Below are 12,619 nucleotides of genomic sequence, written 5' to 3'. Positions count from 1 at the left end.
AAAGGCGTGCCTGCCTGTCTTGGAGATCGAGCTCCTCAAAGTCCTAGACGATCCGAGATTTAACGCAGTTAATTGCAGTGCAGTGCTATGCTGCGAGTTGAATCACCCCCCTAAACACTCAGGTCATGCAGAGACTACAACTCTGCACTATATATGGGGTGATCCATTGCATCCATTGCTGAGTGGTATTGTGAATCCACCTTGAGCGCTATTATGGCCCGATTTTCCGAGATGGAAGTACGTGGGTCCGCTAAAGCTCTGAGCTGTGCAACACACCTCGACATCCATATACAAGTCTGTGATCCAATAAATGGAGGGTCCAGTTATATTAAAATCCCTGAGGATATTAAGCAGAAAAAGGCGTGCATTAATGTCGAAAATCAGTATGATATTGCTTGTTTTGCATGGTCAGTCCTGGCTTGCGATAGAAAATACACTCCTGGAAATGGAAAAAGGAACACATTGACACCGGTGTGTCAGACCCACCATACTTGCTCCGGACACTGCGAGAGGGCTGTACAAGCAATGATCACACGCACGGCACAGCGGACACACCAGGAACCGCGGTGTTGGCCGTCGAATGGCGCTAGCTGCGCAGCATTTGTGCACCGCCGCCGTCAGTGTCAGCCAGTTTGCCGTGGCATACGGAGCTCCATCGCAGTCTTTAACACTGGTAGCATGCCGCGACAGCGTGGACGTGAACCGTATGTGCAGTTGACGGACTTTGAGCGAGGGCGTATAGTGGGCATGCGGGAGGCCGGGTGGACGTACCGCCGAATTGCTCAACACGTGGGGCGTGAGGTCTCCACAGTACATCGATGTTGTCGCCAGTGGTCGGCGGAAGGTGCACGTGCCCGTCGACCTGGCACCGGACTGCAGCGACGCACGGATGCACGCCAAGACCGTAGGATCCTACGCAGTGCCGTAGGGGACCGCACCGCCACTTCCCAGCAAATTAGGGACACTGTTGCTCCTGGGATATCGGCGAGGACCATTCGCAACCGTCTCCATGAAGCTGGGCTACGGTCCCGCACACCGTTAGGCCGTCTTCCGCTCACGCCCCAACATCGTGCAGCCCGCCTCCAGTGGTGTCGCGACAGGCGTGAATGGAGGGACGAATGGAGACGTGTCGTCTTCAGCGATGAGAGTCGCTTCTGCCTTGGTGCCAATGATGGTCGTATGCGTGTCTGGCGCCATGCAGGTGAGCGCCACAATCAGGACTGCATACGACCGAGGCACACAGGGCCAACACCCGGCATCATGGTGTGGGGAGCGATCTCCTACACTGGCCGTACACCACTGGTGATCGTCGAGGGGACACTGAATAGTGCACGGTACATCCAAACCGTCATCGAACCCATCGTTCTACCATTCCTAGACCGGCAAGGGAACTTGCTGTTCCAACAGGACAATGCACGTCCGCATGTATCCCGTGCCACCCAACGTGCTCTAGAAGGTGTAGGTCAACTAACCTGGCCAGCAAGATCTCCGGATCTGTCCCCCATTGAGCATGTTTGGGACTGGACGAAGCGTCGTCTCACGCGGTCTGCACGTCCAGCACGAACGCTGGTCCAACTGAGGCGCCAGGTGGAAATGGCATGGCAAGCCGTTCCACAGGACTACATCCAGCATCTCTACGATCGTCTCCATGGGAGAATAGCAGCCTGCATTGCTGCGAAAGGTGGATATACACTGTACTAGTGCCGACATTGTGCATGCTCTGTTGCCTGTGTCTATGTGCCTGTGGTTCTGTCAGTGTGATCATGTGATGTATCTGACCCCAGGAATGTGTCAATAAAGTTTCCCCTTCCTGGGACAATGAATTCACTGTGTTCTTATTTCAATTTCCAGGAGTGTATGATCGAAGGAATCATTCCGAGCGTCCTGGCAGTTACAAAGTCAGTGATATTAAGAGACAGTATAACTTTGATGGAATAGAGTTGTCTGTAAAGATCCAGGACATACATAAGTTTGAGGTTCGGAATACCAGAATATCAGTTCATGTTTATGGCCTGGAGAAGAAAAGCAAGTCAGATGAGCAGGACAAGCATATAGTAGTAGGCCCCATCCATTTCTCAAAATTTGCAGGTGAGCAAGAGTTGCATGTAAACATGCTGCTCTTCTCTGAAGGTGATAATTATCACTATGTCTGCATCAAAGACATATCCTGACTCCTTTGTTCCCACTTAAGTGACAATCGGTGTAAAAAAGCATATTTGTTTAAAGTGTTTGAACTATTTTACTTTTGAAGAGTTATTAGCGACACATCTATTAGATTGTGCTTCCAAGGACCCATTACGTGCGGTTATGCCCACAGAGGAAAATAACTTCATTAAATTTCAAAATGCTCACCACCAGCACTGTTGTCCTTTTGTTGTGTACGCCGATTTTGAATGCTTGCTGGCTCCTATTACTCATTGTGAAGGGAACCCCCTAGCCTCACACACAAACTTCACACAAAAACTTTCATGGGAAGTTGACAGGCTCTACAGCACCAACATTCCCATGACCAAATCAAAGGAATATGATGAATTGTATGAAAAGGCGGTTAATTGTCATACTTGTGGGCTCGCCTTAGATAGAAAAGCAGAAACTCCTCGTAGAGACCACTGTCATATTACGGGTAAGTTCCGTGGTGCAGCCCACAATGCATGCAACTTGAAGTATCACCTAGACACATACCCGTCTTCTTTCATAATCTGAGCGGGTATGACGCTCATTTTCTCGTTGAGCGCCCGCATCTCGTGGTCGTGCGGTAGCGTTCTCGCTTCCCACGCCCGGGTTCCCGGGTTCGATTCCCGGCGGGGTCAGGGATTTTCTCTGCCTCGTGATGGCTGGGTGTTGTGTGCTGTCCTTAGGTTAGTTAGGTTTAAGTAGTTCTAAGTTCTAGGGGACTTATGACCACAGCAGTTGAGTCCCATAGTGCTCAGAGCCATTTGAACCATTCTCGTTGAGCACTTGGCTAAGTTTGGTTCGAAGAAAGATCAGGTCACTGTCCTCCCTGAAAATGTTGAGAAGTACATTTCTTTTTCGAAACGAATGACGCCACAAATTACGCTCCACTTCCTTGACTCTCTACGCTTTATGCAGACCTTACTCCAGAAACTGGTTGAGACTTTACCTCGGAATGATATGCATATCACTCGATCTGCATTTCCTGATGAGGAAAAGTTCCGACTTGCGGCTAGGAAAGGAGTTTTCCCATACGAATATCTTGATAGTATGGCAAAAGTCAATGAAACCAGGCTTCCCGATATACTGCTTTTACCACTACTCTCACAGGTGATGTCATAACTGCCACAGACTGTGAGCATGCCGTGAATGTCTGATGGGAATTCAACATCCCCAATTTGGGAGAATATGCAAGGTTATACATGGACAAGGACCTGCGTTTGCTTGCAGATGTTTTCCAAAGTTCCGGAGTGTATGTATGACCACATACTCTCTGGACCCCGCCTTTTATTACATTGCACTTGGGTTGTACTGGGACGCTATGCTAAAAAACCAGGCCACAGCAATGAAATTTTGACTGATCCTGCAATGCTTCTATTTTTTGGGCGAGGGATCCGTGGGGGACTTTTTCAATTTGTTCACAGGCACGCCAAGGCAAATAACCCGCGGATGGGTGTCGAGTAAAATGCATCCCTTGATTCTAGTTACATTTTGTACTTAGATGTTAACAACTTATACGGGCACACCATTATGCAACCACTGCCGGTTGGTGGGCTTAGGTGGCTGTCCGAAGACGAATTGAAGGGATTAGGTGGACAAATAATGGGTCTTGCAGCTGATTCTGATGTAGGGTATATGCTTGAGACAGACAAAACATACCTTAATAATTTGCATGGAGAGACAAGCGACTTGCCGATATGTCCAGAGCAACAAATTCTGTGAGGACGCACCATCCCTAAACTGTTGGCTACTATTGGGGATAAGCATGGGTATATTATTCATTATCGTGACCTCCAGCAGTGCCTCAGATTAGGGATGAAGCATGTTAGAGTCACCTGGGCAATCTCCTTCAAGCAATCTCCATGGTTGAAGAAGTATATTGTACTAAATACCGAAAAGAGGGTGGTCGAGAGTAATGATTTTGAAAAAGACTTTTATAAATTAATGAATAATTCCATTTTCGGGAAAATTATGCAGAATGTGCGAAATGAACGCGATATTGTGATTAGAACCGAATGGGATGGGCGCTATGGCGTTAGAAAACGTATAGCCAGGCCAAATTTTAAGCGTGCCACCACCTTGAATGAAAATTTTGTTGCTTTTGAGATGTCAAAGACTGCAGTAGAGTTTATGAAGCCCATCTATTTGGGGCCGCGCGTACTGGATATCTACAAATTCTACATGTACCGATTCCACTATGAGTTTGTAAAACCTCATTTCGTAGAGCCGAAGTTACTTTATATGGATACAGACAGCTTTATCTACTGGATCAAGAACTGCAATCCATATGAAGTAATTAGGTGCAATTTTTAAGGAATTCGACATGTCTTCTTATGAGGCTAATAATCCTTATGGTATTCTTCGAGAGAACAAGAAGGTTATTGGTCTCATGAAAGACAAGTCGAATGGTTTACCAATTCTATAGTTTCTGGGATTTAGGTCCAAAATGTATGCATATTGTACAATAGACAAGGACACTCAGAGGCGGGCAAAGGGTGTTAGACGGGTCGCATCTCGTGCTCTCGTGGTCGAGGACTATTTGCAATGCCTGTATGGTCGCAGAGTTGAAGGCGCTCGTCCACACATGGTTCAACAAACTAGCATTCGATCACGAGGTATACACTGTGCTACAATCTAAAGTCGGATTGTCTCCTCATGACGATAAAAGAATCATTTGTGAGGATGGGGTGGAAACCCTCACATACTCACACTATTTACTTGAAACGAAAGTAGGGGTGGGGGACTCTGGTTGATTGATAGAGAAGGAATGAGCGTGTGAATGTTGTGAATGGGGCTTATGTGTGGAAATATATGGCTCTTTTATCATAGTGTAAATATTGGATAAGAGTGTTGTGTGGTGTGAATCAATTTGCATGCTTCCGTATATGAGTGTGCGAATGAGTGTGGGAGCCTGTGTTAGGTTTATGTGTGTGTAAATATATATATATTAATTATTTTTTGAAAGAAAAATTTTTTTGAAAGAAAATGATAAAAATGAAAAAAATTTAAAAACGCAAAAAAGTGTATTTATGTAAGTATTTTTTGACCAGTATTAGTACATAATATATGAATAAAAGAAAAATTTTCTTACTTTACTTGTACCTTCCGTATGAAGAAAAAAAATAATAAGCTTTTCACACTTCATATGTGCCTCTGTGTGAGTTGTTATAGAGACTAGATTTTAGTTTGTAAAGTTCACCTACCGCTAGCCATCCAGTCAGAACTAGTTTTAAGTATGTGAGTTCCATGAATTAAATTTTTTATATATGTTCACTTGCTTGTTGTAGTGGAAAAATGTTTAGGCCATGACTTCAATGAAAAATATATATATATTCACCTCATTCTTGTAGTGGAAAATGTTTAGAGCCACTTACTTCAGAGAAATATATTTTCAGTTGCTTGTGGTAGTGTAAAATGTTTTAGAGCCACCCACTTGAAGTAACTACGTTCGCCTTTAGTTAAAGGTGTTTTCTTTTTTTTCGGGTGGAACTTCACTAGCGATAGTATTTACCTTGTAAGATAGTGTAATTAGGTTTAGTACCTCTGCATTAGTTGTAAAATTTATATATATATATATATATATATATATATATATATATATATATATATAATTTGTGTGTGGAGAATGCTTATTTTTCTGAATAATGTAAAATCTTAAATACATATCTGCAAACAGCAGAGGGTTGATATTTTTCGTCAAAAACCGATCATGTATCTGTAAACTCATATATAAATGTGAAAACTGAATCATGTTACTGTAGACCGATATTTCACAAACACTGTTAAAAAATTCTGAATTCAATACTAAGTTCACCTATTTTATTGTAAAAATGTCGAATTTTGTTATTATTTCACCCCTCAATCACTATAATTCTATTTATTAAAAATATTGTAAATGTACTTTTGTGTGTCTACAAGATGTGGACACAGCCACATTGCACTGCACAGACCTGTAAGGTTTGCTGCCTTAAAAAAATCATTTTTGAATGACACGTGCTGGACTTGATCCGGTGGTCACAAACACGGAGCTTCTTTCAGCCCTGGCGCCGACAGCCGCGCGGCTGGCATCTGACGCGTCGCCACTGAACTGTCAGTCACTGGAGGTGAGGTTAAAGCTGGTCTATTATTGACTCAGGTAACGTTACTCAGCACGTCAAGGCTGAGGTATGTGTCTCAGACAGTTCCAGTGGAATTCGCTTCATATACAGTATCCCCCAATACACTTACATTCTATCGACGTTGGGTGTCATAGAAAGAAAGAAAAACAACAAATTTTATAAATGATTATTTATTTGTAATCCAACTTAAAAGTAATTTTACATTCTCATACGCAGATACAATAGCACTTTCTTGGTAAATGTTCCTCAGTCAATGGATAGATGGACATCCGTACAATTCTAGCTCTTGAATAGAAGCAAATTTAAATATTCCACGCAGCCAGGTAATCTTCTCATCACCTTTAACGTAGATGATTGTCCTCTTGTCATCAAATACTCGGAGCACTCGCACCAAATCTTTGTGAGAGATGCCAGGGTCATCGCAGTGAATTTCATGATAGAAGTGTGATAACCACATTGCGCTTCTACATGTTTTAATGCACTTCACATCCTTGAATGGTTTCGGCGATGCAACTCTTAATGCAAATGTTCCTATTATTCCATTCTATTAATGTACAGTCTTTAATCATAAATCACCTGCGTTCATCACAGTAAAATCCTTGAACGTCAGCTATGATCCTCACTCCTTGGGGTAACATCGTGATCTGCCTTAGAGCTATCAGAGCGCGTGTTAATTTGTACAACTCGTTGCACTGCACCAGTGAACAGGCAGTAGTTAATAACATGGTCATGCAGAAGTACAGCATATGCTGCAGTGTGATCTGGGAATTTTGTTGAAGATCCAAATTCAATCCGCACATCTACAGGCCCTGTTTTAATTATCTCATTCTGTTTTGAACAGTCAAAAACGATTATTGGTGCTAGCTTCTTGAAACTATGTGGACTCAGTAGGCATCCTTCATTTTCAATGCCTTCGTAGTAAGATGCTTGGAATCTCGCATACATGTCAAATGCCAGACTGTATACATTGCTGTCCTACTGTAGATGTAGATTCTTGTATGGGTGGTATTTGGAATTCATGTAGACTGACGTTAGTTAACTTGCTGTGGTCAAATTCAGTTGAGTCCTTTGATACATTCCCACGCCTTTGAGTTTGAAATGAAGTATGATGAATCGAGGTGCTCCCAACTCCACTGCTGTTTTAATAGCCCAGGTATGTGTGGATGCTGTAGGTAGGACTGGGTATTCAAAATGCTTCCATGATCGGAAGGTTAGTGGTAGAGAGACGCCAGCATTCAGAACTTTTAGGAGATTCAAGCATTCCTCATCAGAAACAGTGATGTGAGGCATTTTCCATACTATACTATTAATCTTGGTTTGAACATTATCTGCAGCTGTTTGTAACAATGAATTCACGCCACTTGCACTCCGCACCAAAATAAGCTCCTGTTTAGCGTTCATAATAATTCGCTGCATGTCCTCAAAATAACCCATAATCATTTTTAGTGGCACGCACATGGTAAATCGGCTGTATCTCTCCTCACCATCCAGTGCATTTACGAACCACCCCGCATTTTCCAAGCTGTTTGAATCAGAGGCTGAGATTGAAACGTACGTCTTAAGGGTTGATGTTATGCCAACATTGCGTGTGCGGTCGATTTAGATACCGTTAAGTTCATAACGTATCTCTTGAAACAGGAATGCTAGAGCATGTCGCGTCAGCTTCGAGAGCGTTACCGCAGTGCTCTCAGCTTCCTTAAGTGTGCAGTCCAGATACAGGAAGCTCTTGCAAGGCAGTGTTATGGCGTCCTGATGCTGGATAACAACCCTAATTTCATCATTTCTGTTAAATGTGCTTGAAGCTAGGGTTTGTGTGAGTGGTATTCATGACGTTTAATTCGATCATCATACTCTGCTGACTGAGTAACGTTGAGCGGCGTCATTTTGCGATTTGAAACCTGCTGAAGTAACGAATTCGTAATTAAGGCGTGTTATCACCTTGCGCTTCCGCGATACACTGAAGGGTCGTGAGCTCGGTGTGCTAGCTTTATACCTTACTCCCATCTCGCCTTAGATGCAAGCGTACAATGATCTCTTCTCCTCGAAAGTTAACGAGCTGATTATTCTGGTCAACAATACGCAGTTCTAGGTAATCCAATGTCTGAACTGTCACTGGGATATATATAGTGTTTGTGGGGGCTTGAACTATTTTATACCCAGTACCAACTGTAGGGAAGAATTCGTAAATTGAGTGACTCAACTTATCGTTGAGGTACGAGTTTGTGGCAATATTGCACTCAGTGTGGATTGTGATGACTGGAAGTATATCTACAGCTTGATCCGATGCGTAAAATTTACTGGGGTCCTTCACCAAAACATGATCCTTTGCAAAATCTAGCAGTGGACCTATTGAATCTCTCTGTCTAAAGTCGATCGTAGCACACTCTGTCCGTATTTCAGATTTAATGGTATTAATGTTATGAAACGTCCCCTTTGAAAAATTATACATGACTGTCTTAAACTGACACACAATATTTTTTAGCGCAACGCAATCTGACTTTCAATAATCCCTACAAAAGAATGGCCCTGACTAACATTAAACTATACCTTTCACAAATCACCTACCTCACAAAGATCTTCGTTACTCGAACTACTGCAATACAGCGAGCGCCAATACTGCCAGCTAAATAAAATATTCTAACTACTGAAGGCACTAACTACTGATAGGCATAGTTAGCAAATGAAAGATTTTGGTAGAGAACAAAATGTATTTACCTTAATACTGTTCAAAAGTCATAATATATATAGCAGTTCATGACATCCAGTCTTACAAATGTACTTTCTCTGATGGACACACGTCCAGATCATCCGCTCTCAAAATTCCGCCATCTCTCTCTCAACATCCACCACTGCTGGCGGCTCACCTCCAACTGCGTAACGCTACGCGCTGTTAACAGCCAACTGCACAACACTACAATAGCCAACAACAATGCAAACCAGCCACAGACTGCACACAGCACAGCCAGTGATTTTCATACAGAGCGCTACATGGCGTTACCAATAAGAAAACCTAAACAGCCTACTTACATAGCCCCCATGCTCCCCACAAAAAAATTTTACAAATTGTTTTGGGCACTGGCCAATACATATTTGTTAAAAAATTTTCACACTTACAATAACAAAGAAATCATATGCACACACTTATTGATACAATGTTGGTCAAAAGCTAAAATTTTCTCACAGTCCATAAAGACAGTCCTGATCATTCATCACAGTAAAATTGCAGTTTTTTCCTCAAAGTCTGAGCAGTAAAAGAAAATGCACATGGAAGTAGTGGATTTCCATGCAGTCCTGAAGAAGTAGTGTTGTCCTTCCAACGGAAAGACAGTGCTGACTCTTGACATGCAGACAGGTAATGGGCCACAACAGAGCAAACCCACTGCAGAGAAAGCCGAAGTTTTAAAGAATATTGGTAGGTAGGTCATCAGAGAGCAGACCAACTGTAGTCCTGGTAGAGATTACGGTATTGGTGGGCCACCAGAGGTGCAGACCCAGTGCAGTCCTTGTAGAAATAATGGTATTGGTGAGTCATCAAAGGTGTAGACCCACTGTAGTCCTTGTAGAGATAGCTAGCTGCCATCTGCTGTGACTGTGCAGGTGCACAATCACCATTGAAGGGTCTTGCAGAGAATGTAGCAAGTCCATGAACCACCACTTGTGCACTCACAAAAATTTTTTATGAAATGTCCTTAGAATCAGCAATGCTGTTATCCAGTCCCTTGCTGAATTATTAACACACGTGCAAACACTAACAGTCCTCTTTTTTTCACATATTGTGCATATACTATAACCAACAGAAATGTGTGCAGTGAAATGAATGCTTACAAGTTACTTAATATGATAAACTGGTGTCAATTACAATTTTATAACATGAGTATACAATTACAGAGATACAGAAAACATCATTAAAAACATAATAATACAGATAACATTTGTAGTAATACAGGCTTTACAAAAGAATAGAAATAAACATATACATCAGTGTTACAGGAATTATGACGTAAGTAAATATATAAAATAATGAGAATAGTTTTCGAAACATTAATTTCACATATGAGCATTGAAACAGAACAGAATTAATAATGTCTAAACATCTTTACCAGCTAAATAACATATTATTAATGCAAATTATATTTGAGGATAACAGTATTCCTCATCATAGTGAATGTAGCTTAGTACTAGAAAAATTCTACAACATAAATCTTAGTAGCTAAACACATAAAGACAGGAAACACAGAAATACAAAAGAGTACACAAACACATAGCAGGATAACACAGGAGGAAATTATAGGGTTTGTTTTCAGTGTAACATTTGGTACTGCAGTCCAACCCGAAACTTCATTCCATAGATCTTTCGTCTTATTTGAACATTTTTTCCACAAAAAAAAAAAATCCTATACAAGCATGCTTTCTGTATTTATAAAATGGTTCAAATGGCTCTGAGCGCTATGGGACTTAACAGCTGTGGTCATCAGTCCCCTAGAACTTAGAACTACTTAAACCTAACTAACCTAAGGACATCACACACATCCATGCCCGAGGCAGGATTCGAACCTGCGACCGTAGCAGTCGCATGGTTCCGGACTGCGCGCCTAGAACCGCGAGACCACCGCGGCCAGCTCTGTATTTATTTGCTCACATACTTCTTACCTCATTATTTATTTTCCATTATCTTACCTCATCATTTATTTCCTAGAAAATCCTACCTATACCTACTTTCTGTACTTTTTTCGTATAACTTCTCAATGCATTTCTTCCAATTCATCGCAACTCATTCTCTTATATAGTCTACCCCCTCTTAAGCTAACTTAAATCTACTGAGCTCAGATGCTAAACTAATGGACGAGGCAATGCAGCAGCACACAACAATTACTACAAACAGCAATGAAAAGAAATGGAAATTGTCAAAGCAAGCAGTAGCAAATCTAAATTAGCAGACCAAATGCAACATTACAACTAATATGAGCCAATGTGCAGCAACAAGAAAAATAAATCAGTAGTAAAACTGGCTTAACAGAGTAATGCGAAGTGACATTCAGTAGCACTATGCATGGCAAACAGCAGTAGCAAATGCTATAACTAATACCTAAACATGGCAAAGCTCAAGCAGAAAAAATATTACACTAAAGACAACAATGCAGATAAGGAAAATGTCTATTCACATCTTAATGTCTATGTAATTAAAGTGGTGCACCACAACTTATTCTACGAAAAATTTTACCAAGTAGTTGAAAAGAAAATTATGTATGTAAGTCCTGTGAAGGGAAATGTCTTTTTGTGCTCCTTTTTTTGAAGTAGATCATAAAGTTATTATTTACTGGATCTGTAGGCACAAAATATCTATATTAGTACATCTATAAAATTTTATTTTAACCAATGCTGCAGTGCAGCTAGAAACTAGATACTAAACAAAATGAGCAAACTCTCAACTAGAAAGACAATAGATGTAAAATGTTTCTCATCATTTCATTAGGCATTTCAGTAAATATCATAAATTAAGAGCTCCACAGTATAATCACATGTTTTCAAGTTTGAGCGTGTCGTATTTGCGATGCTTTCTGCAAAGAAATGTCAATAGCGAGGATAATGGCCTCCTTTTTCTCCGCCTGTGCCTCTGAGAGGCACACACTAATGACTTTTCCAGGCGTATGTCGCACAGCTGGATGCCCACGATGCATTACGTGAAGGTGGTCACTCAACTGTCTTACCGAAATATTTACAACACCAGTTTGCACTACAGTGACAGTCTCATATAAAAAATTTCACAGGTCGAGAATTTGCGTTACAAATGTGTAGAAACAAAATCCTATAAATATAACATTGTCCAAAAAATTTTCGCCGGCACTGTGATACATTCATGCATGTACATACATTTCATAACTCTTAAAGTACGATTCTTGGTTTCCAACAACCTTTTTCACAAGCCAGAGTCCATAACCACTACTCATTATTCCTTACCTTATTTCACATATACATATTCGTCGACACTTCAATATTTCATCATAATAGATATGTAGCATAATCAAATTCCTCATATAGCATCAGCTTATTGATCATAAACATACCTCAACAGCATAATACACATTGTCATCGTAATAATATCATAAAAACTCAGCCAAATCTCAAAAACGTCGTAGCTTTCTGCAATAATTTCAAAACCTAAAAAAATTCTCTCCTCATTTCAATAGTGTCATCTACCTCAATCGTGCTTTAAAAATCATGATCCCATACCAAATACGTCGTTCAAAGCTCTCATAGTATCACAATGGTTCTGAAAAAATATGAAGAGTTCACAAAGTACACACAAAATACAGTTTCATAAGTGTGAA

This window comes from Schistocerca serialis, chromosome 3, assembly GCF_023864345.2.
Source record: "Schistocerca serialis cubense isolate TAMUIC-IGC-003099 chromosome 3, iqSchSeri2.2, whole genome shotgun sequence".
Taxonomy (NCBI): Eukaryota; Metazoa; Arthropoda; class Insecta; order Orthoptera; family Acrididae; genus Schistocerca; species Schistocerca serialis.
This window is presented reverse-complemented; position numbering follows the sequence as displayed.